At 48.6% G+C, this 25,782-nt stretch overlaps 1 protein-coding gene and 1 non-coding gene across 4 annotated transcripts in view; both read left to right on the forward strand.

The window, feature by feature from the left end:
• Positions 1-25,782, forward strand: part of LARP1 (La ribonucleoprotein 1, translational regulator) — a 90,177-nt gene that overhangs the window by 34,404 nt on the left and 29,991 nt on the right. Inside the window, exon 1 of one of the 3 annotated variants that reach the window (XM_066343821.1) lies at positions 24,650-24,670. The exons of the other annotated variants lie outside the window; for them this stretch is intronic. The gene's annotated coding sequence lies outside the window, so the exon portion shown is untranslated. Of the gene's footprint in view, positions 1-24,649; positions 24,671-25,782 lie in introns of those variants that run through there. 3 annotated transcript variants of the gene reach the window in all.
• LOC136377828 (U6 spliceosomal RNA) lies at positions 25,600-25,702 on the forward strand. Its single transcript, XR_010746452.1, has one exon. It is a non-coding gene; the product is annotated as a U6 spliceosomal RNA (small nuclear RNA).

Below are 25,782 nucleotides of genomic sequence, written 5' to 3' on the forward strand. Positions count from 1 at the left end.
GGGTCCTTCCACATTCCAGTCCAACGCTCTATCCACTGCGCCACCGCCTGGTCAGGCATAAATGGCATTTTTTAAAAGGGAAATTTTACAGATGAAAAGAGTTGTTATTAATCAGATGCGCACTGTGTGGATTTTGTTTGGATTCTGATTCGAGTAAACCAGTTATAAGAAGACATTGTGGTGACAGTTGAGGAAATCTGATCACTTTAGATAATATTAAAGAATTATTTGTCAGGGAGTGATAATGGTATTGTTTTTTGTTTGTAACTCTGCAGCTGGTTATATTATACTCATTTGGCTAGGGACTGCTGGGTTAGCCTAGATAAATGAGGGTTTAAAGCTCTTTTCCTGTAGTTCAGATCACTTTCCTCTCTTCTAAGGAATGCACACATTGAGGACACCTTCTGAAGGGGAGGTGAGGGGAGGTTTTACCTCGCTGAGTGGTGACTGCCTGCTAGGAAGGGAGAGGTTAGCGGGGTTAGGAGGCGGGTCCAGGTCCTTGGGAGGTGTGGGTAATCTTATCTGTCTTGAACCCTGACCCTCCCAAGAGGCAGAGTTTCTTTCGGCCGACCAACCCCATTTGCAGTGGGACCTAGGCAAGGGGGAGCATTTTATAGCTGTTACTCAGCACTGTTTCCCTCCCTTTGGGAAGTGGGTTAGGGAGAGGAGGAGGAGCAGGCATGAAACCACAAGAAACCTCTTTAAAATGGAGAGCTTGGCAGATGGGAGTGCCCCTGTTTGCAAAATCTAAGACAAGCTCAAAGAGGGTAATTAGAGTTTTGGGGCCTCAAGAGGGCCCACAGGTTCCTCAATCTGGGCTCACAAACCTCCCTGGCTGGTCCAGAGTGACCTAAGGGAGTGGCCAGGAGAGAGGACAGCCTTACCTTGCTGTTCATGTTAGGAAGTAAGTTTTGGTACCTAACTAATGAAAGTATAGAAAACAAGGGGGTGGCATGAGCAGGTGGTGGTGCAGTGGATAGCGTATCAGCCTGTGGGACACTGAGGACCTAGGTTCGAAACCCCGAGGTCGCCAGCTTGAGCAAGGGGTCGCTGGCTCGGCTGAAGCCCCCCTGTCAAGGCTCATATGAGAAAGCAATCAATGAACAACAAAGGAGCTGCAACAAAGAATTGATGCTTCTCATTTTTCTCCCTTCCTGCCTGTCTGTCTCGTGCTAAGAAAAAGGAAAATGGAGTGAAGGAGCAAAGGAGGATGGGTGATGGGAATTAATTCAGAACATGGGCAGAGTATTTCTCTGTGCTGTCACTTAATGGCCTTAGCTTATCTCGCCTGTTTTTCTTATTCACAGAATGGGCCTAGCCCCTATGCTGAGTTTGTTTTGAGAATCAGATTGTTACTAAGTATGGGGGTAGTCCAGTTTTTAAGTTCAAATGTCCCACACAGATGTAAGTTGTTTATATTCAGAAGATGCATTCCAAAGGTAGATAAATCTAGTTTGAGGTAATCAACTATTCTGAGGAGTTCTTCATGGCTTTCCTAAGTGAGGATGAATAATCCAATTAGCTTAATTTTCAAGCAGCGTTATTTATAATAGGTACCAGGACCAACTGGCCAACTTCTTGTGGCAGATAGTTTAAGGTGACTGTGAGAGAGTTTACCAAAATCAGGACAGTCTTGCTGTGGCACTTTTTTATTTTGCCGCCTTGGGGGGGTTCGGGGGGAGCATTGGGGAGTATCAGCTTTGGTTGATGAATTTTATAAAGCCAGCCACATGAATGTCATATATGGTGAGGGGCTTTCCCTCTCAGTTTGGGTTACTCTTAGTAAACCCAGATGTTTACAGGGTGTTTGTAATAACCTTCTGAAATGGTGATGGTAGTAACTATCGTATTTCCCCATGTATAAGACACACCCTTTTTGAAAAATTTGTGGTCTAAAAACTTGGTGCATCTTACACAGTGGTTGTAGATATTTTTTACTTGCGGTTTCCCGCTTTTTCGTGTTTGTTTTTGTGCTCATTGTTGAAGACTTTCGTCATCAGACACAGATAAGGACAAGCTAATGGGTGGGAGTTTTGACAGTGATGAGGAGTTATATGAATTTTATGATGAATAAAAATTTGAGTTCAATAACTTGATGTAGGCCCTGGCCGGTTGGCTCAGCGGTAGAGCGTCGGCCTGGTGTGCGGGGGACCCGGGTTCGGTTCCCGGCCAGGGCACATAGGAGAAGCGCCCATTTGCTTCTCCACCCCCACCCCCTCCTTCCTCTCTGTCTCTCTCTTCCCCTTCCGCAGCCAAGGCTCCATTGGAGCAAAGATGGCCCGGGCTCTGGGGATGGCTCCTTGGCCTCTGCCCCAGGCGTTAGAGTGGCTCTGGTCACGACAGAGCGACGCCCTGGAGGGGCAGAGCATCACCCCCTGGTGGGCGGAGCATCGCCCCTGGTGGGCGTGCCAGGTGGATCCCAGTCGGGCGCATGCGGGAGTCTGTCTGTCTCTCCCCGTTTCCAGCTTCAGAAAAAAAAACAAAAAAAAAAAACAAAAAAACCCACAAACTTTATGTAATACTCCCGCCCTCCAAATTTTGGGCCCCAAAATTAAGGTGTGTTTTATACATGGGGAAATACAGTACCTTATGCTTTAGACGTAATGCAACTCAAAGTAGCCATTTATTTCTTCCCTGCTTTAAAATTGCAGGCTTTTCAGAGGAATTGAAGGCCCACAGTGTCTGGGAGCCCTCTTGATGAGTAGTCCACCTGGGCTTTATGTGGTTTCTGTCTTCCTTGTCACATATACTAGTGTATTGAAGCTCCCAATAACTGAAATTTATAATAGTAATATCATAGTTACCATTTACTGGGTGCTTTCCATGTTCTGTTCTATGTAATGCGTCTCAGTAGGAGATCTAGGAGGTGTGTGTGTGTGTGTGTGTGTGTGACAGAGACAGAGAGAGAGGGACAGATAGGGACAAACAAGAAGGGACAGGGATGAGAAGCACCAATTCTTCGTTGCAGCACCTTAATTGTTCATTGATTGCTTTTTCATATGTGCCTTGACTGGGGGCTACAGCAGACCAAGTGACCCCTTGCTTGAGCGAGCAACTTTGGGATCAAGCTGGTCACACCAGATGAGCCCACGCTCAAGCTGGCGACATCGGGGTCTTGAACCTGGGTCCTCCACATCCCAGTCTGACGCTCTGTCCACTGCCCCACTGCCTGTTCAGGTGGTAGGAGATCTTTTTATACCCATTTCACAGATGAGGAAAGTGAGATGAGACTCAGTAGAGGTTAATAAGCAACTCCATTCTTCTCATTTCTCAGGCTATAAACCTTGGGCTCATCGTTGGCTGTTTCTTTGTCACCTCACATCTAATTTACATCCCGTTGGCTCCTAAAAAAATCACATCCAAAGCTAAATACTTCCTGCACCTCCTCTGTTGCCAGCCTGGTCCATATACCATTGGCTTCTCACCTAAATTATAGCAGCCTCCTAACTGATCTCCTGTCACTCTTGCTCCAAACCCTCTATGGCTCCTCATAAGGGAGTCTAGTCTTCATTTGGCTCCCTACACCACCCTTCTCCCCAAGCTCTGACATTTTTCAGTGCTTTCCCCTCCCAACCACATTGCTTTTCCTGAGGCACATGATGCCCTCTCCTGCTTCATAGCTTTTCCGAATGCTCTTCCCTCCAGCTAGCCACATGGCTCACAGCCTCACTTTCTCCTGGTTCCTGTTTTAATACCACTGTGATGGAGAGGTCTTCCCAGACCGCCCTGTGTGAAACAGCACATTGCCACCCCACACTTGGGAGCCCCATCTCTTGTACCCTGCTCCATTTTCCTTTGTAGCTCTTAACACCACTGGGTCAGAGGCTTTGGTGTTTGACCACTGCTGTATTGCCAGCACCTGCAGCATGTCTGACACATATTGGCAGCTTGGTGGACATTGAATTAGTGAATGGATGGATGGATCTCATAATGTAAGAGCAGCATTCAGCACATTTTGAGTCTGGCATGCAGGATGCCACAATGAATAATAAAAGTCTATGCCGACAAGGAGCACACGCACTCCCTGTCCAGCGCTGAAGGTGCTGTGTAGGAAAGGTGTGGGTCATTTGGAAGTATAGCCGGGCTCAGTCACTGTAAGTCAGAGGAGTCATTCTGGAGGAGGCGATGACTAAGCTGAAATGGGAGGGATGGCTAGGAGTTATCTGAGGAAAGGCCCTGGGTTCAGGGAGCTGAGCTGTAGTGTAGATGATTGGAAAGTAAATTCTGATTTTAACAGGAAAGCAGTTGAGAGCCATTGAAAAATTTAAGTGATTTAAGTGAAGGAATAGTATTTTCTTCCTTTTGAAAGATTACTCTGGCCATGTGGCAGAGCCTCTTAGCTTAAGAATCTATCGTTTGGCCTGACCAGGATGTGACACAGTGGATAGAGCGTCAACCTGGAATGTTGAGGACCCAGATTTGAGACCAAATGGTCGCTGGCTTGAGCAAGGGGTCACTGGCTCAGCTGGAGCCCCCCAGTCAAAGCACATATGAGAAAGCAGTCAATGAATAACTAAAGTGGTGCAACTATAAATTCATAGTTTGTCATCTCTCTCCCATCCTGTCTGTCTGTTCCTGTCTTTCTCTCTCACTTAAAAAAATAAAAAAAGAATAAATGGTTTGGAAACGGGAGTGGGGGGAGGTGGAAGAAGATATGGTGATGGAAGGAGACTTGACTTGGGGTGGACAAATACAGTATACATATGATGTATTACAGAATTGTACACCTGAAACCTATATAATTTTATTAGCCATTGTCACCTCAGTAAATTCGATTGAAAAAAACAAAAGAACAGATGGTTTGGGGTGTTCTGTCCTTTGGGACAGTGTTCCCAGGTTACAAAAGGGAACAGGCTTCCAAGTCAATCCTGAATTGTAGGTTTCGGGCAATTATCATCCGTTAGGGCTAGGGATTTCTCTGACTTCTCAGAGGGGCAGGTTAGCTGTAAGGTACCTTGGTTGCTGGCTGGAAGCACAATTGCTGAAGGACTGGCCTAGGCTGAGCTCATACTTGAGCTTAGAGCCACCAGCCTGCTTGTCCCTGCTGCAGCTGTCTAGACAGTAAGAGGAGGTGGCTCTGGAAGTAAGTGGTGGCAGGGGACAGGCTTCCAGGTGGCAGTCGTCTCCTCCATTGGGAGGCACCATGGACTCCTAGGCCCACGTTTAGGCTGCTTGCCACGAGCCCACTCTGCAGCTTGGCTCTGTAGGTTGTACGGGTAGCCATGGGTACAAGGTGTTCTTCTCAGGGGTGCCACCCGTAGGTTGAATTCAGATGTTCTGCACTTGTGCTGAGAACAGTGGGTTTGCATTTGCCCATAGGTCGGCTGTTGTAGTGAGTTCCTGGGAATGCAGAGCTATAGAGTCAGGCTTCTGCAGCCCCGTGTCAAGTTGTTAACTTGGTCCACACTGCTGTGCCCTCAGGGGGCTTAGATTTCCTTAACCTCCTTTCAGAGGAAGGAATATAGAGCTGGAGGGGACCCTGGCAGTCATTAACTCTAAACTCCTCATAGTTTAGGTATGAAAGGCCTAGAAAGGAAATAGGAGTTGCTCAAAATAAGTCAGTTCAAAGCAAGGCTGAGACTTGAACCCAAGTCTTTTTGGCTCCTATCCAGTCCTATTTTTACTCCACCTCTGGAGGAAGAAATAGAATGGGGTGGTTGAGTGTGAACTTCGGAGTCAGCCAACCAGTTTGCGTTAACCCAGCCACTTACCGATTGAGTGCCCTTGGACAGGTGGGCTTCAGTAAATGGAGTTATATGTAGAGTGCCACATACTGGCATCATTGTTGAAAGTGAGCTAGGTGAGTGAGTTAAGTACTCAGCCAGAGTCTGGCAAAAAATAAATAATAAGTGGTAATTAACTGTTGATGGTTCTTCTTTTGCTAACAGAGGTCAGGCACCACTGTCAGCTTTCCTGTCTTCCTAGGTCCTCTGCCCCTGACCCCTCTGTCTGGTCCTGAGCCTGCCCCAGAAGGCAGCCATGCTACTTCTCAGACTCAGCTCTTCCAACCCTGCCTTGGGCTGTCATACAGCTGCATAGTGGAGGGGAGTAAGAATTACTTGAGGGGTAAAGTCCTGCAGTGAGAAGCCCACGTTGTGCTTTGGAATGCCCTGGAGAAGACATGTCAGTGTGAGGTGGGCTCGGTGTTTTATTTGGAGCGGGGGTGAGGGGGTGGGGGGGTGGGGGGCTCCTCTTTACCTGTTTCCTGTTCTGTATGTATTATATATTAACAACTTTATGAGGCTAAGAGACCAGTTATGTGGGTAGAATAGCCTGATTTGGGTTTTGCCTGAAGTAGAGCCAAGTGGAGAGGGTGGCACTGAGAACTTAGACACTGTGAGAGTGAGGCTGGGTGTGAGAGACTGGGTGCTGCTTCCAGGGAGTGTGGGAGAGAGACGGGAAGTAAGGAGCACACAGAGAAGGCAGCCCTGGGACGCATGCACCTTTCTGTGAGGAGGGGGAGGGGATGGTTGAAGGACCTAGGGTTATTTTGTCCAGAGAATTGAAGCTTGGGATGCCTAGAAATGCTGGTTGTTCTGAAATAAAGTGTTTGAGTAGACCTGCTTTATGTAGCTAGAGGGTTGGTAGATTTTGGCTCTGGTCAAGTAGTAACTTTCAACAGTGCCCACATGTATTCAGCTGCCACAGGAGGTACTGAGCTTGACGTGGTGATAATATTTAAACCGTTTGGCTGGAAATTTGCTATAAGGCCCTGCAGCTGCATATTTGCAAAGTACTAGATTTGTTCATTCAGAAAATACTGAGCCTGGCCATTTGGGTAGCGCAGTGGATAGTGACAACCCAGAGTGCTGAGGTCTCCAGTTTGATCCCTGGTCAGAACATGAACGAGAAGCAGTCCATGGATGCACAACTAAGTGGAACAAAAAGTTGATGCTTCTGTCTCTCTATCCCTTCTTCTTTCTCTCCCCATCTCTTCCTCTCCCCCACTATCTCTTTCTCTCTCTCTCTAAGACTTGGTTCATTTTAGAGAGAGAAGAGGAGGAAGGAGCAGAAAGCATCAGCTCCCATATGTTCCTTGACTGGGCAATCCCAGAGTTTTGAACTGGTGACCTCAGTGTTCCATGTCATTCTAGGTTGCTTGCTTTATCCACTGTACCACCACAGGTCAGCCTCCTTCTTTCTCTAAAAAAAAAAAAAAAAGGAGGGAGGAAAGGAAAGAAAGAAGATACTGAATTATCAGAATTTGGGTAAATAAGACACATTACTGCCATGATTGGACTTAATGTCCTAGAAATCACAAATGGGCATTTATTCTACTTCATCTCCTAAGATCTAGTCCAGCCTGCTGAGTTTTTGGCCTTGCATTAAAAACAATTTAAAGTAATTACCTATATATTTTTTTAAAAGAATATTTATCTGGAAACCTAGAGATTTGCAACTTCTCCTTAAAAAAACAGATTGTAAGTATATACCCCCCAAAAAAAACACATTGAATTGTATACTTAATTTTTTATTATTTTTTTTAATGAGAGAAAAAGAGAGAGGGGCAGACAGACAGGAAGGGAAAGAGATGAGAAGCATCAATTCTTTGTTGTGGCACCTTAGTTGTTCATTGATTGCTTTCCCATACATTCCTTAACCAGGGGGCTCCGGCCGAGCCAGTGACCCCTTACTCAAGCCAGCGACCTTGGGCTCAAGCCAGCAACCCACGGGGTCATGTCTGTGAGCTCGCAGTCAAGCTGGTGAGCCCATGCTCAAGCTGGCAACCTTGGAGTTTCAAACCTAGGTCCTTAGTGTCCTAGGCTGGTGCTCTATCCACTGTGTCACCTCCTGGTCAGGCTGCATTGTGTAGCACAGTATGTGAACTAGATTAACAAAACTGTTATGGAGGGGAAAAAGAAGACCTGGCCTCACAGAGCCTCTGTCCAATGATAGAATGTAGCCTCCCTTTAGACGAGGATGCCAGCATGAGCCCTTAGTTGCTCAGACTTTGTATGTTTTATTGTACAAAGGAGAGAGGACAGTGTCTGTCCACCCTGGAAGCTGAGGAGCGTATTCTGGGGGAAAAGAGTTTGACAGGAGAGGGACCTAGGGCAGGAATCGCAGTCCCTAGAGGGGAGAATGAGTGTGATGGGACAGGCCACCTCTGGGCATTGTGGTCTGAGGCCCCAGAGTAGCAGTGAAAAGCAGTCTTGAGAGCTAAGGGATGGGCTGCCAGGGACACTGGGTTATGTTAGGTCCTGATGAGCCTTTGCTCCCTTTACCCATCTATAAAAGGGGTACAGCATCTTTGATTTCAGTCCCTAAGGTCCCTTTCAGCTCAAATACCCTGTTAGGTAATGAGCCCAGCTAAGGCAGATGTTCTTGTGTCTTGAGTTAAGAGGGGAAAAAGATCCTGGCTAGGGACCTTGCTCATTATGGTTCTGCTTTTTGGGCAGTGGAACTTACTGGAGCATTAAATTCTCTTTGGGGACCACAGGCACTGGAGAGAGGCTTCTCCAAAGAAGGGCTGATCCTCACAATTGTTGGTGTGAGCCCTGTAGGGATAGAGGAGGGAATTTGGACAGGAGAATTGGAAACTAGCCTTCTAGTCCCAGCTGTTTGGCTCACTTGCTATGACACCTTGGGCAACTTACTGAAACATCTTGGACTTCCTTTCCCCCTACTGAAAATAAAGGTGATTGAGCCAGAAGGTCAATCACCTGTTAAGGTCTTTTCGGGTTAAAATGGAGATCAAGACTGCAGTTGGTGAGAAAGATTTAATCTAACGAGATTATTTCCCCCACCTGATCGGACTGGCTTTATTTATTTATTTATTTATTTACTTATTTATTTATTTTACAGAGACAGAAAGAGGGATAGACAGACAGGAATGGAGAGAGATGAGAAGCATCAATCATCAGTTTTTCGTTGCTACACCTTAGTTGTTCATTGATTGCTTTCTCATGTGTGCCTTGACCGTGGGCCTTCAGTGGATCGAGCAACCCCTTGCTCGAGCCAGCGACCTTGGGTTCAAGCTGGTGAGCTTTTTTAAACATTTTTTAGGAACATTTTTTTAATAACTTTTCATTTTTTTATTTTTTATTTTATTTATTCATTTTAGAAAGGAGAGAGAGAGAAAAGAGAGGGAGAGAAGGGGGAGGAGAAGGAAGCATCAACTCCCATATGTGCCTTGACCAGGCAAGCCCAGGGTTTCGAACCGGCAACCTCAGCATTTCCAGGTTGACGCTTTAGCCACTGTGCCACCACAGGTCAGGCCAAGCTGGTGAGCTTTTGATCAAACCAGATGAGCCCGCGCTCAAGCTAGCAACCTCTGGGTCTCGAACCTGAGTCCTTCCTCATCCCAGTCCGATGCTCTATCCATTGTACCGCCTGGTCAGGCTGGACTGGCTTTAGAGTGTCATCCCCGAGAGCTTGGCCATCGTTGTGGGATTCTTCTACCTAGGAATGGGGCATTCTCACCTAGGCTTCTGGAAAATGCTGGGCTAAGGTGGGCTGCCCCAGAAAGTTGGGAGTACCCTTAGCAGTGTGGAGACAGTGATGGCAGGAATCTTATTGAGAAGATTCTGATATATCCTGTACCTGTTTGGATTGGGTGGTTGCTGAGGACCACCCCTCTTCTGGCCCTGAGGGTTAGAACCTAGGTCTGGAGGAGGCCAGGGTCGAAGAAGTATCAGCTGTCTCAGAAGGGAAGCTGGCCCATCTCTAGGAACTGAGTATCCAGAGTCCTCAGGCTCATCTAGAGAAGCACCAGGACTTGAGCCTAACCTTAGTTTCTGAAAGAAGCCAATTTCGTTGCCACCGAAGTGAGAATAATTTATCTCACACATTGGAGTAACCTACTGTTAGACCATGGAATTCTGATGGGAACAAGACTGAAGGGACCGCCCTGATAGTTTCCATTCTAACGGGAGACACAGTAAACCAGCAAGGTAGTTCTAGTAATCACTGCTAGACAAATCACCCCGAAACTTAGTACAATCATTTTATTCACTGATTTGTGGGTCAGTGTTTGACCAAGGACAAGGCTCAGCCAAGTGATTCTTGTCTCGGTGGCAGTGGTGAAGGTCTGGAGAGCCCACTGCAGTTTCACTCACCAGGGACGGTGGAAAGGCTGAGTTCAGCCAGAGCTGGAGTCTCTCTCTAGCATGGTGGCTTCCGAGTATATGAAGTCCAAGTGTACTGTTATGGTAATTAAATGAAATAAATACGACAAAAACTTACTGATGTTAAAAAACATTTTTGTTATATTTTTTGTTATGCTTTTTAGGATTCGTAAAAATGGGGTTAAAAAATAAAATGACAAAAAAGTTACTGTTTTATATATATAGATACATTCTTGGTAAGATTTAGTAAATTCGGCAGGTCCCAGCACCAATGTGTTTTTTCATTCCGGTGTTTATGAAAAACATGAGCCTGATGTGTCCTAGCGATTTCTTCAATTTTGGGGCATATATTTGAAAGGCAAACTCTCATTTCCTCGTCAATACATTGAAGAATTCCTCTCTTTTTACTCTTTATTGTGTTGAGTGCAGAAAACCCCCGCCATACATATCATCTTAACTTTACACCAAACAAAGGATAGAAGAAACTCACCTCTAGTCTTTCTGGGGAACATGGGGGGTAGTGTAAACAATCCAGCACCACAGCTTAACAGCCTTTTGCAACCTAATCAGGCAAGTGAGGTGGGGGGTTGGGTGTCAGCTTACAGCCAATTACGCACACCTCTGTTCCCCAAAAATCTAAACTCCAAAAACCCAACAGGCACATGTTTCTCTGGAATACCATAGGGTGCACCTGGAAATCTTCTGGGGCGCACATTTTGAGAACCACTGGCATAGTGACTTGGGTCTGATATATACATTTTTTTAAGCTTTTTTCCCCTGAGACGAGACCACTTAAAAGGAAGTTTTCTGATTGCTGTTTCTTACTTCCTCCTCTCTTCTTAAACTGTCCAAAAGCTAAATTTGTTGTAGTGTGTCCATTAATCAGAGGGTGGCCTGAGACTAGCTTTGTCTGGCCTGTCCCAGGCTCCAGGACCCAGCATGGAGGTGGAGTGAGGGTGAGGGTGAATAGTGTGGGGCACCAGCAGGAGCTGGGGCTGGGTGGTGTAGCCTGGGAATGGGACATGAACCTGACTTGGCCTTTTCTGTGTCATAGTTCTGACTTCTTGTCAAACTGCAGGGGCTTTTTTATATCAGGTGAGATCTTTAGGGTGGTCAGGGGAGCGTGGTGGCCAGAGCAAGCTGCCTGAGCTGAAAGTCTAGGTCGGGGTCTAAGTTCTGAGTTCAGCCCCGCTCTCATTTCTCCTGCTGGACCTTCATTTTTCACAACTTGATGAAGGAGTTGGATCCCGTGCTCATGAGTGTAGTTGCTCATCCATTGCTAATGTACTATTATCGTGTCCCTGGCTTAGCCGGGTGGCCTAGACTCTATCTACCTCAGGGTAACTTGCCTTGTTGAGGACAGATACCCCAGGGAGCCAGGCCAGACTGTCAGACCCTCCGCTTCTCATGTGATTATCAAACATCCAAGCCACACACACCTTATTCATTACCTTGATTTGTTTTCACAACACCCCTATGGGATCTAGCTACAGTTATGATCCTCTATTTACAGATGGAAAAACAGTTCAGTAAACTTCTCAGAGCTGTGCAGTAGTTAGTAAGTAGTTGGGATTCCAGCCAATAGGAGACTGACCTAGAGTTCCGGCCTTACCTGTTGTCTGGCTTCCATTCTCGACCTCAGAAGTATGCGACGTACCCCAACCGGGAAACTTCCTGGGAGAGGACCCACACAGATCTTCAGCAGAAATTTAGCCACTCTGAGTGGGTGTGAGCTGTGAGCCAGGCCCTGGAACTCCTGTTCCTCCTGGGAGCCCTGGCCTCTTCCCCCAGAAATGTTCCTCTTCCACTCTGTCAGGCCATGTGCAGCCTGCTGGAAAGGGCCATGCTGACCTTGTGCTTTCTCAGGCGTGGCCTCGGAGCCAGTGCCAGGGTTAAGGGGTGTCTCTGGGGGGATGGGAGACACTATTGTGTGTTGGACCTTTTAACTTGTTTCAAGGGAGAAATCTTTGTAACTTGACACTAATTTATTGTAGAAAAATGTCCAAATGCTTTAGCAAAGAGAAAACAAATCCTTTTATAATCTGTCCCACTAACTACCATAACTACCGTGAAGCATCCATACCTTTTTAGACCAGTGCTGCCAAATAGAAACACAGTGGGAGCCACATAGCCCTGGCTGGATAGCTCACTTGATTAGAACGTCACCTTAGCATGCCAAGGTTGTGGGGTGTGATGCCTGGTCAGGGCACATATAAGAATCAGCCAGTGACAGCATGGATAAGTGTAACAACAAATCGATGTCACTCCCATTCTCTTTCTCTTCCTTGCCTTTCCCTTTCTCTCCTTTTCTTTCTAAGAATAAAAAAAGAAATACAGGTGAAGCCACATACATAATTTTAAATTTTCTAGTGGCCATATTTTAAGAAGTAAAGACTGGTGAAATCAACTTAAATAACTTAAGATATTGTTTCAGCATATAAACATAAAAATTACTAGTGAAATATTTTATATTTTTTACAATGTCTTTAAAATCTAGTGTGCCTTTTATGCTTAAATCACTTTTCCACTTGGACTGGCCACATTACAAGTGCTCAGTATCCGCATGTGCTAGTGACTACTGTATTGGCACATTTCTGGATTTTTTTTTTTTTTTTTTGGTATGTGTGTATAGACACACATACATAAAATATATATACACAAACACGTGTTTTTAAAATGTGGGGTTATATTTTGTGAGCTGTATTTTTCCTCCTACTTAGAAACATAGTAGTCAAGGGCGCTTATCTTGTAAGCTTTAAGTCTTGGTGAGGAAGGTAGAGCCTCCCTGAGAAAGGTTATGGAGCTGGCCCTGCAGGCACACCCACCCCAGCTCTGCTGCCTGAGGCCGCCACACCTGCACTCCCTCTGCAGGCTTCTGGTGTTGATCTGAGACCCCTGAGCCCAGTCCAGAATTCACATGTGGCATGTGCATGTGCCCCCACACCGCTTTGCTGAGGGAAGCAGGCCCACATAACAAAAGATGCTGACTGAGGCCGCCATACAGGGATGCGGAGTATTTGTTTGAGAGAGACAGGAAGGAGGAGAGATGAGAAGCCATCACCTCATAGTTGTGGTGCTTTGATAGTTCATTGATTGCTTATACATTACTTGACCCAGGGGTAAGGGGGGCTCCAGCCAAGCCAATGATTTTGGGCTTTAAACCAGGGCTCAAGCTGATGAGACTGCACTCAAGCTGGATGAGCCTGCACAAGCCAGGGACCTCAGGGCTTCAAACCTGAAACCTCAACATCCCAGGTCAATGCACTTTCCACCAGCCACCAGCGATCAGGAGGATGTGGTGTTTTAAAACACAAGCACTCCCTCCTGACCAGGTGGTGGTGCAATGGATAGAGCATCGGATTGGGATGCAGAAGACCCAGGTTCGAGACCATGAGGTCTCCAGCTTGAGCGCGGGCTCATCTGGTTTGAGCAAAGGGTTACTCGGTCTGCTGAAGGCCCATGGTCAAGGCACATATGAGAAAGCAATCAATGAACAACTAAGGCAGGGGTCCCCAAACTTTTTACACAGGGGGCCAGTTCACTGTTCCTCAGACCGTTGGAGGGCCGCCACATACAGTGCTCCTCTCACTGACCACCAATGAGAGAGGTGCCCGTTCCGGAAGTGCGCCAGGGTTCGGATAAATGGCCTGAGGGGGCCGCAGTTTGGGGACGCCTGAACTAAGGTGTCACAACAAAAAGCTGATGATTGATGCTTCTCATTTCTCTTCGTTCCTGTCTGTCTGTCCCTATCTATCCCTCTCTCTGACTTTCTCTCTGTCTCTGTAAAAAAACACAACACAATCACTCCCAGCCCTGGCCAGTTGGCTCAGCGGTAGAGTGTCGGCCCGGCGTGTGCAGGAGTTCCGGGTTTGATTCCCGGCCAGGGCACACGGGAGAAGCGCCCATCTGCTTCTCCGCCCTTCCCCCTCTCCTTTCTCTATCTCTTCCCCTCCCTCATCCAAGGCTCCATTGGAGCAAAGTTGGCCCGGGCACTGAGGACAGCTCCATGGCCTCCGCCTCAGGCGCTAGAATGGCTCTGGTCACAAGGGAGCAATGCCCCAGATGGGCAGAGCATTGCCCCCTGGTGGGCATGCAGGGTGGATCCTGGTCTGGCGCATGTGGGAGTCTATCTGCCTCCCTGCTTATCACTTCAGAAAAACACAAAAATGAATGAGTATATAATTAAAAAACACAAGCACTCCCAATGTCCAGTTGGGTGCTCTTATCACCACACTTAGCTGCCATCCAAGAGCTTACTCTTGGGTTTGCAAGTAGCCAGGGTGCAAAGAGGCAGCCAGTAGAGGTGGGCAAAGGCCTCCACAAGAGTTTGTCCTGGGGTGCCCCTAAGTCCACCAGACATCCCTGATGGGGGCTAGCCAGCAGTGGGAAAAGACCAGCCTCGGCCAGAGTGGGAGCAGAAAGGGGCACAGGCTGGCCTGTGTAAGGTCGGGACTTAGAAATCTCTAAATAATTGATGATTTGTCAAACAGTTCTGCCCCCTGGTGCATGGATACATGCGCTTCACACCGGGCCAGTTTAATGGCAAGAACCTCCTCTTAGCAGGTCTGAGATGTGTGGGAGCCTGGTTTTATTTTCTTTTTTCTTTCCCTCCACACCTAGATCTGTGCCTTAGTTTCTCAGCTTGAGAAACTAGGACAGTCACTGGTAAACTGGAGTTGCCTTCTAGGTGTATCACCAGCTTGCTGCTGGCCACCCCGGGCTCCTCCTCTGAGGGCTGGGTGAGCAGCTGACCTTGAATTTGCTTTCAGGTAAAGGGGACCAATTACTGGTGGTTGTGATTTTGAAGACTGGGAGGATCCAGGGAGGGTGGGTGGTCTTTGCCCAGTCACTGCAGCACCCAGCAGCACAGTCTCCACAGCCTGGGAGGGGCCTGATCCAGAGAACCAGAAGGTGACTTGGTTTTTGCACTCTTGCCCTGAGGTGGGGCACGTGTCCAAGATGGTGCCTGAGAGACCGGAGGATTCTATGCCACCATCCTTTGATTTCTCGGGTTTAGTCTTATGCACCAAGCCCTTGGATTGAAAGGGTTGGTACTGCTTTTGGGATAGCCCTCAGAACTTCAGAAGAGTTTACAAAGCACTTTTTTATTCATCTCACTAGTGCTCTTAACATAGGTAGCAGTAGTCTCTCTCCATTTTGTGGAGAAATTCCTTCTCCATAGGCTTGTGAAGATTAAGGGACCTGACCAGGGTTAATATGGGCAGAGCCAGTTCTCCCCTCCCCCCTTTCAGAGCACAATTAATAAGGGGGAAAGTCAGGAAAGTAAGAAGGTAAGCATCAGCCTTCCTGTTAAGGAAGATATTGCAAGGGAACCATTTAGCACAATGACAGATCACAGCCACAGATCATTCTAATGGCTCAATAGTAGCTCCATAAACTTAAAAAAAAAAGATATCTGACTCTGTTGGCCTTTTTCCTGGAGAGCTGTGGGCACAGCAGTTTGTCCATTGAATAGGAGGCCCTCTTGCTGAGGGAAAGGGGTGTGAGGACATTGGCAGCCTGGGAATGCCAGGCTGCTGGCTGGGAGTGGAAAGGCTGTTAAAGTTCCCATTGGCTGTGGCTTGGCCTGTAGCTGCTCTAAGATATTCTCTGCCATTCCAGGCCTTCTTGGTCCCTCCTCCTGACCGGCATTGCTCCTCTGAGGTGGCAGCTCTTTGGAGAGCCTAGATTTGAGGAAGGCCAGAATCAAAGGGGCTTTGGAAGCCATCTGGTTGCTTCTCATTTTATAGGAAACTGAGGTCTCTTGGCCAGTCCCCTAGGAGTCACCAAGGGGATAATGATGCCCGTGCTCAGTCTCGCTTCATTCTGCCTTGTTTCTTCAGGGAGAGAGGAACAGGAGTCCGTTTGGATGGGTGGTGCTGCTGGAGGGGGGATTTGATGAGGATGTGGCCCGGCAGAACGAGCGCTGGTACTGTCGCTCATGGTCCTCCAGACACAGCCTTCAGCCCCCACCCCCCCCCACCCCCCCACACACACACTGGACCTGCCATTGACATACCCTGAGAAGGCCAGCGCCCAAATGGAGGAGATACTATCCAGAAAATGCTCTGAATTTCCTGAAAACAGGCCCATCATTCTACTACTCTGTCTTGATGAGCTCTTCAAGTGGATGGGGGGGGGGGGGGCACTAAGTAGACATCTGAAACTAGGTACCAGATAGGGGGTTCACCACTGGGCTTGGGGTGGCGTGGGAAAAGGGGTTAGTGGTCGTAATCAGATGTTAAGAGACATTTATAAAGTTCCAAAATAATAGCTCATGAATATTGAGTGCTTACTATGTGCTAGGCACTTTCCAAATACCAATTCCATTAGTCCTCACAGTTCCATTAGCTTAGGAAGAGTCTTATTTACAGAAACCCAGATCACCAAGGTAGAAGTAGCAGATCCTGGACTCCAGGTCCCGGCCTTAACCACTGCACCAGCCAGCTGCTGGTGGTGCAGTCGGGTGACCCAGGCTGACCTTGGGAAAGTGGACAGTTTTCCTGACTCTCAGCCCCGTGCTCTTTCCACAGAAGCACCTGTTCCATAATTCTTCCTTATGTTTCTGCATTTTATTCTTCGTGGGCCTTGCCATCATCCCTCCAGGAGAGCTTAGGCCAAAGGGTTGCAGGACTGGCCTGAAGTGAGGACAGTGGCCTCTGGAGAGAACGAGCATTGAACCCAACACCAGCCATATTAGTTCTTGCAGCAGCTGTTACTTGCACGACTGGACCCTTGGCAGTCTTAGCCACTTTCTGTATCCACAGTGCACAGTATGGCTAAACAGTTGTTGAGATGAAGAGTATTTTCAGCCATTACCAAACTAGAAATATAAATACATTCATAGCTGTGTCCCTTTTTCCCACAGTTGACACTGCTAATTGATCCCAGTCAGGATCATCCAGTCATAGGTGGAATTGAACATTAAAGCCCTTATCTAAACTGAATGCTCAGAGGAAAGGGACTGTCATGTTCACCATTATTTCTGCAGTGGCTGACACACACACTCCTCAATAGCCACGCTTGCCCTGGTCAGGTTTCCTGATAGGGCGGCAGGACCTCAGGGCTGGGGTCTCAGAAACAGGTCCCTTCCTTTTCTGGGGACAACTCAGGGAGCTCACTGGGTGTCAGTGCTACACTAATACAGGGAGAGCTGTGTCTACCCTCCCTGCCTCAAACTTTATTTTGACTTGGGTGCCATGGTTGGTGAGGAGTACCTTAGAGCTGATTAGCCCTGATTACCAAGGGGGAGGAAAGGTAATTTACTTGGATGGATGATTTATTCTCTGTTCAGCTCTCCCTTATGCCCCCAGGGCAGGGCCTATACAAAACCCTGCTTTTTTACCTCCTGTCCCCCTCTCCTGCCTGTCCTTTGTCCTATATATAGGCTCTGCACTTTCTCTCATCCTCTCCTTTCTGACCTGGAGGAAGCACTGTTCTGGGCTTGGTGCTGGCTGGGGCCCAGCCCTTTCGGTTGCAGGTGGCCCTAGAGCTTTGTGCAATATACAGTGCTTTGGTTCCTGGCTCTGCTTTGCCCTTCTTCCCCTTTGCTGAGTGGCATTATCCCCAGCTGGCAGGTGAGCTATATTAGGCTCAGAGAAGTGGGTTCTGGTGCCAGTGGCCTCAGTCCTCTGTAGGGCCTACAGGCATGAGCTAGAGCCCTTTGGGGACTTAAAGCCCAGTGTTTGTCTTCTGCAGAGCTGAGAAAGGCCCAGGGTAGCCTGGAATTTCAGATCCATGGGGTTAGACACCTTGCTATGTGACTATTGGCTACTCAGTCTCTGAGTCTCCTCTATACATGAGATAGCTTTTGTGAGGATTAAAAAGCGTAATGCACAAAAGGCCCACAGCAGAAGACCTGACATAAATGCTTAGGACACAGACCTCAGAGCATTGGGTGAGCAAAAAGGCCTAGGGTCAGAGTGGAGGCTCTTTGGCTGTAAGGAGGAGGCAGACAGTTCTCTTCAGAGCCTTCATTCTTCTCTCTCTGGCACTGCTGCAGTTTGGAGCTTGTTGTGAAACTAGACCCTGAGCCCAGCCCAGACTGATTGTTTGTGACCTCACGTCTGTCAAGACACTCAGCTCGTGGCTTCTTGACCTGAGCAGTCTTGGTTCTTGAGGCTGGAGATTGGACTAGTGGGTGAGCGGAGGGGATATGCTCCTCATGCATCCTCCTAGTTGGTTTGTGTGTGTGTGAGAGAGAGGGAGAGGGAGAGAGAGAGAATGAATGTGAATAAAGCGTGCTGCCTCCTTCTCTTGGGAGCCTGTTAATTCCTGTTTTCAAGTGTAAGACCCTGGACTACGGGGGCTTGGAGACCAGGTCCCTTCCTATTGATGTCACTCATTGGCAGCTTAGTTCTCAAACATCGGTTGGCATCAGCATTGCACAGGAAACTTGTTAAAGCTGCAGACGCCCTAACTCTGCCCCCTCTCCAACATGATTTCTGGAGCTTGGGTGACAGCAGGAGTCTGCATTTTAACCAAGGCTGCCACCCCTGCCCAAGTGTCCTTAGATTACAGAAGTGGTAATGCAAGCCTGCTAGCTCACTGGTCCCAGTGTTCACAGTTGTGAAGTGAGGGTTTTCATATCGGCTTCTGCACAGGCACTGTAGCTGAGTGGGAGATAAAGTGGGGAAAGTTCCATTTCCATTGGTACAGCTCTGCCATTTATTCTTCTTTTCAAGAAACTAGTAAATATGTAATGCAAAAGGACATAGTATAAAATAAAGAAAAATATTAAAACAAGAACCCATGTATCCACAACTGATGTGGGAAGTGCAGCCTAGAAAGCTGGCTTCATCTGAAGTTGTGGTTCAGGTGATCCTTGAGCAACTAAGGGTTAAATTCAAAGGGTTTTAGGACTGGTAGGGCTGCAGATGACATGTTCCCCTCACCCCACCACAGGCCTCTCAATGGACAAACCAGACACATCCAGGTGGTAATTTTTGCCCGGCCCCACAGCAGGGACTGTGGGTTCTGCACCAGGACTGACTGGCAGTCCATCTTTGACTCCTAGTCCTGAGCTCTGCTCACTACCCCACTGTCAGGGAACTTAGGGCAATGGTCCTTCCTTCCTATGGTAGCCAGATTTAGCAAATAATGCAGGATGCCCAGTTACATTTGAGGTTCAGATAAACTGAATAATATTTTAGTGTAAGGTATCTAAAATATTTCATGGGACATACTTTTTTTTAAGGTGAGAGGAGGGGAGGTAGGCAGACTCCCATATGTGCCCTAACAAGGATCCACCTGGCAACCCTGTCTGTGGCCAATGCTTGAGTATGGGGCTATTTTTAGCACGTGAGGCTGATGTGCTCCAACGGAGCTAACAATGACCCAGGACCACGCTGGAACCAATCAAGTGACTGGCTGTGTGTGAGGGGAAGGAGAGAACAGTGCTGGGAGAAGCAGGTGGCCGCTTCTCGTGTGCCCTGACCAGGAATCAAACCTGAGATGCCCATAACGCAGGGCCGACTTTATCCATTGAGCCACTGACTAGAGCTGCAACATACTGATTTTTAAGAAATTACTTGCCGTGTATCTGAAATTCATATTTAAGTAGGTGTCCTAAATTATTTGCTACAACTGTAGTTCTCCTTTTTAAAATTTTTTTAGCACAAGTTCAAGAATTACCTCACCCTGGCCAGGTAGTTCAGTTGGTTAGAGCACCCTTTGATATGCCAAGGTTGCAGGTTTGATCCCCAGTCAGGGTACATATAAGAATCAACCAATGAGCCTGACCAGGCGGTGGTGCAGTGGATAAAGCGTTGGACTGGGATGTGGAGGACCCAGGTTCGAGACCCCAAGCTCACCAGCTTGAGCCCAAGGTCGCTGGCTCGAGCAAGGGGTCACTTGGTTTACTGTAGCCCCCTGGTCAAGGCACATATGAGAAAGCAATCAATGAACATCTAAGGAACCGCAACGAAGAACTGATGTTTCTCATCTCTCTCCTTTCCTGTCTGTCTTTCCCTCTCTCTGACTCTCCCTGTCTCTGCCACACATCAACCAATGAATGAATGCATAAATAAATGGGACAACAAATCGATGTTTCTCTCTCTTTTCCTCTCCCTTTCTCCTTTTCTCCCCCCCCCCCCCCACTGGCTTCCTCTCATTCTAAAAGAAATAAAAATCAATTAAAATATTTTATAAAAAAAGAATTGCCTCAAGGAAACCAAAACAATACTATTGTGCATTAATATACCAGTTCTGTTTAACTGTGACCTCATTTAAACTGCTTAAATCCTGTGAGTTAGCAGCTGTCCTGAACCCCTTTCATAGTTTCAGAAAACCAGAGGTTAAGTCTTGACTCTTCTGAGAGCTTCTGTGTAAGGTGCCGTCCTGCTTCCTCATGCACCTGCTTCCTGGCCCTTATCTTGTGTGGCCCAGTTAATATCTATCACATTCCAGGCTGAATGAGAGATTGGTCCCATTTGACCATTTTACCCGGCCTGTTAAGTTACTTATTTGATGGCAGCTGATGTTTAGAAGTTCCTTGAGTGGACCCTGAAGTACCTGCTGTTAAACTGCCCTGTCACACCCTTAGCCCAGCAGCCTCATAATTTAGTGGTGGGGTGGGTTTTTGGGCAGGGGTCAGGCCCCCTCTACATTTGGTAAAGGGGGGAGGGGTGGTATAGGGCAGTGGTCCCCAACCTTTTTTGGGCCACGGACCGGTTTAATGTCAAAATATTTTTATGGACCGGCCTTTAGGGTGGGACAGATAAATGCACAAAATAAAATTATGCAACCGGCGTGAAAACTGTGGTATTTTTAAATATAATTGTTGAACTTACGAGACAAGCGTCAAGAGTGAGTCTTAGATGGATGTAACAGAGGGAGTCTGGTCATTTTTAAAAATAAAACATTGTTCAGACTTAAATATAAATAAAACAAATAATGTAAGTTATTTATTCTTTCTCTGCGGACCGGTACCAAATGGCCCATGGACTGATACGGGTTTGCGGCCCGGGGGTTGGGGACCACTGGTATAGGGTACCTGCTGGTGCCTCGAAGACCTCTGAGCTGCAGATAGAGCATTTCCTGTCTTCACATCCGTGATGTCCCAGGTCTCTGCTCTTTCCCAGTTGAGACAGAGCATGTGGTGCTGAAGGGGCCTCAGAGGTTGGCGCAAGGTCAGCCTGGGGGGACTCTAGCTCCCCATCTGCTTCTGGGGCACCAGCAAACCCTTCCATTTCTGTGGAGGAGAGACGACTGAGGTTCGGGCTTCCCTAGAGACATTGAAGAAGGCAAGTTTGGGGAGGTGGCGGGGCCCTCTTGCATGTTGCTTCATCCAGAGTATCCCACTTCCCTGGGAGAAGTCAGCTGGCTCTTTCTGCTTGGTTCCCCGGGGGCCCTGCCCCCCCCCCCCAGAGCGTGTGGGTATGGTGGTGCACAGAAAATGTTTGTTGAGGGCGAGTGGGCTTTCCTGTCAGAGGTGAGAGCCTGGGTCTGGGCGCAGGACCCCGGCGTTAAGCGCAAGCTCCACAGCCATTCACAGGCCGTTTCAGGCCCAGCCTGGTGCCTCCTGGGCCTCAGTTTTTCTGTGCAAAAGTATAATAATAATCCAAAGTAATTTCCTAGGGATTCAGAAGCCTCTTCCAGCAGAGAATACCCTACATTTAAGACAATAAAAATGAGTTAGCGCCTGACCAGGTGGTGGCGCAGTGGATAGAGCGTTGGACTGGGATGCGGAAGGACCCCAGATTCGAGACCCCGAGGTCGCCAGCTTGAGCACGGGCTCATCTGGCTTGAGCAAAGAGCTCACCAGCTTGGACCCAAGGTCGCTGGCTCCAGCAGGGGGTTACTCGGTCTGCTGAAGGCCTATGGTCAAGGCACATGTGAGAAAGCAATCAATGAACAACTAAGAAGTCGCAACGTGCAACGAGAAACTGATGATTGATGCTTCTCATCTCTCTCCGTTCCTGTCTGTCTGTTCCTGTCTATCTCTGCCTCTGTAAAAAAAAAAAAAAAAAAAAAAAGAGTTAGCATTACCTGAGGCTGGTGGGTGACCACTAAGGACAGCGGAAGACCAGTTTTAATGTCAGCAGCCTCCCACGTCATGACAGTGGGGTCAGCTGGGCTGCAGAGCCTTGCATGTGCTTTGTTACCTTCCTGAGAGGGGTTGCTCTGGAAATCTATGCCGGCCACCGCTGGCTGCCCGCCCTGCAGGCCTGGGAGAGCCCACAGGCTGGATATGGTGTGTTAGGGGGCTTTTTACATCTAAGCTGATTAACAGCATCTAGAAAGCAGGAGATTTCTCTTTGATACGTACCTTTTTTTTTTTTTTCTACTTTTCTTGGAAACTCAGAAGCTCCAGCAACACTAAGCCTGTGTTTGAGACTCCACTGATCTTGAGTGGGTGTTGCCCCCTCAGCCCCGGCCTGGAGGCTTAAGTCAAGTCCCTGCGCTCTGGGGAGTCCCTGCGCAGTTCTGCCTGCTGCACACCTCCGGCCGCTGCTTCCCAGAGCTGCCCCCTGGTGTTGGGATTGCAGCACACTGCTTCCAGCTCTGAGGAGCGCAGATCATAGGTGGCTCCAAGGGGGTTGTCGCTGCTGTGCTGTTCAGTTAGAAAGCAAGGGGGTAACGAACTTCTCCTCCCAGGAGAGAATTTTCTGGAAGTTCTTTGAGAAGCTCCATGTCTGTGTAAATTACTTCATTAAGTGTTTACTATGAGCCTGCCATGCAGGACTGGGTTCCAGGGACCAGTGGGCAAGATGGAAAAGGTCCTTCCCTGTGGAGCTTCCTGCCATTCTCTACCTAAGGCATGGTGCAGACTGGTCAGGCCTGGGTTGGGCTTAGGCTCAGCCTGGCTTTCTAATGCCAGCTCTGCTGCCTACTAGCCTGGTGACCTTAGGTACCTCCTCATTCTGTTTCCTCATCACACCTACCTCCTAGAGTGGACCTGAGCAGTAATGGAGCTACTGCATGTAAAGCACTCTGGCTCCTTGCAAGGACATACTGTGCCAACTGTTTCAGTGAGGGGTCAGTGCTCAGAAGACCCCAGAGTATGGGCTGGATTAGACCTTGATTCCTAGTTACTAATTAGGTAGCACTTCTTTTTTTTTTTTTTTTTTTTTTTTCATTTTTCTGAAGCTGGAAACGGGGAGAGACAGTCAGACAGACTCCCGCATGCGCCCGACCGGGATCCACCCAGCACGCCCACCATGGGGCGACGCTCTGCCCACCAGGGGGCGATGCTCTGCCCATCCTGGGCGTCACCATATTGCGACCAGAGCCACTCTAGCGCCTGGGGCAGAGGCCACAGAGCCATCCCCAGCGCCCGGGCCATCTTTGCTCCAATGGAGCCTTGGCTGCGGGAGGGGAAGGGAGAGACAGAGAGGAAAGTGCGGCGGAGGGGTGGAGAAGCAAATGGGCGCTTCTCCTGTGTGCCCTGGCCGGGAATCGAACCCGGGTCCTCCGCACGCTAGGCCGACGCTCTACCGCTGAGCCAACCGGCCAGGGCTAGGTAGCACTTCTATGGGGCAGTCGTCTTTGGAAGAATTTATGTTGAGATTTGTGAGTAATGTCACATGGAATGTATACTGTGTGGCTTTGGGCAAGTCCCTTCCCTTAGTTTCACTTTCTGAACAACTGGAATATGATGTTTTGAGGTAATTATGTGAACTCACACATAGAAAGGAACATAGACGCCCTGGCCGGTTGGCTCAGTGGTAGAGCGTCGGCCTGGCTTGTAGAACTCCCGGGTTCGATTCCCGGCCAGGGCACACAGGAGAAGCGCCCATCTGCTTCTCCACCCTTCCTCCTCTCCTTCCTCTCTGTCTCTCTTCCCCTCCTGCAGCTGAGGCTCCATTGGAGCAAAGATGGCCCGGGCCCTGGGGATGGCTCCTTGGCCTCTGCCCCAGGCACTAGAGTGGCTCTGGTCGCAACAGAGCGATGCCCCGGAGGGGCAGAGCATCGCCCCCTGGTGGGCGTGCCGGGTGGATCCCGGTCGGTGCATGCGGGAGTCTGTCTGACTGTCTCTCCCCGTTTCCAACTTCAGAAAAATACAAAAAAAATAAGAAGGAACATAGACAAGTTTTTGGCACCTTCAGCACCTAGTAAAGTTGCTTATTATTATTACTCTTCTAAATAGAACTAAACATGCTGTTTCAGACAGTCTGGGTTATGGAGCTGGCACTTGGAGGCCAAGGACTTCACTGGCTGCCGATATATTTCATCTGTGGTGACACTTAGCTTTTGGGCAGGATTTAAGAGACTAGTACCAGCAATAAGGGCGGCCACAGCCTTCGGAGGGCAGCAGGGTCCATGTCTGCAGGGAGAGCATGGACACCAGGCTGCTTGAGTCACCACGAGCTAAAGATAGTTGATGTTGGGCGGCATCATGTGACAGGAGCCCTGCCCGTGCCCCTCCTCCCAAGCCTAGGGGCGTGGACTGCACTCCTGGGCTGGCTGCTGGGCCTTTGAGTGGAGCCTCAAGATAGATGTTCTGACCTTCTGAAGGCTTCTCTCCCTCTCTGCCCACCCCTCCCCAAGGCCACCCTTCCGCCCCCTCCTAGGTTTCATCTGCAGGTCTGGAGAAATTTGGGCGCAGGGGGGGGCTGGGCAAAGAGGCCTCAGCAACTGCAGTGGGAGAACTGGCAAACAAGGTGAGGAGGGTTACCCGGCTTGTTTCACTCTGTAGTACAGTGTTCAGTGGGGGTGGGACAGAGGCCTGTGGGCTCCAGGCTCTTGTGACTCCACCCCATCAGCGGGCTGGGTGAGGGCTGAGAGTACACCTGGCTTTTCAGACTCTGCCCCAGGACGTCCTGGAATGGACGATCACTGGTGGGTTGGTGATGTAACCCAGATTCCCTTTCCTGCCTGCCTCACCCTCTCCTTCGATGGTTCCCCTGCCTTCCACAGTCTGGGCCTAGGCTGCAGCTCAGGCAGCGGGTGGGGGCAGAGTCATGTCAGGTGGGCTGGAAGCAAATGCCTTGTTCCTCCCAGGTCTCCTGTGGTGCCAGAGGTAGAGACTGCAGCTGGTTATGCTTTGTGGCAGTTTCTCTCGTCCTTGCTTTGGGTAGGGGAGAAAAGGATTGTCAGGTTGCTAGCATTCTGTGACCTTACATTGCTCTGCACTTGGGCCTGGTTTTCCCCAGTGTGTAGAGTGATACCCCTGCAACCTTGCCGTTGAGTGCCTGACCTGTTGGCCACTCTGAGGACGTAACTTGGACCCTTCTATCCATCAAGAGCACAGGTTTTAGAGTCCTACCGCTTGGCTTCAGATTCTGTTCTGCTTGCTGGCTGTGATCTTGGCAAAAAAAAACACCCCACAACAAACCCTACACCATATGTCTTGGTTTTCTTGTTTGTAAAATGAGACCAATTAGAGGAACTAACTCAGTGCTAGAACAGTGGTGGCATTTGGTAAGCACTCACTACATATTATCTGCACTTGCTAATGGTATCACCACCACAGCTTGTTGCTAGCTAGCATCTCTCCTGCTGTAATGAGGCATCTCTGGTTGAGATCCTGCTCTCTCTCATACCTCTAGACCTAATATTACCACCTTTGGTTCAGTTTAACATGAGGCTCATGCTCGCTTCGGCAGCACATACACTGAAATTGGAACGATACAGAGATTAGCATGACCCTGCGCGAGGGTGACACTCAGATTCGTGAAACAGTCCATGTTTTGGGGAACCATGTTAACACAAATTAAAAATTTTTTAAATAATTTTTAAAACTTCTGAAACCACACACACACACACACACACA

This window comes from Saccopteryx leptura, chromosome 6 (assembly GCF_036850995.1).
Source record: "Saccopteryx leptura isolate mSacLep1 chromosome 6, mSacLep1_pri_phased_curated, whole genome shotgun sequence".
NCBI classification, from domain to species: domain Eukaryota; kingdom Metazoa; phylum Chordata; class Mammalia; order Chiroptera; family Emballonuridae; genus Saccopteryx; species Saccopteryx leptura.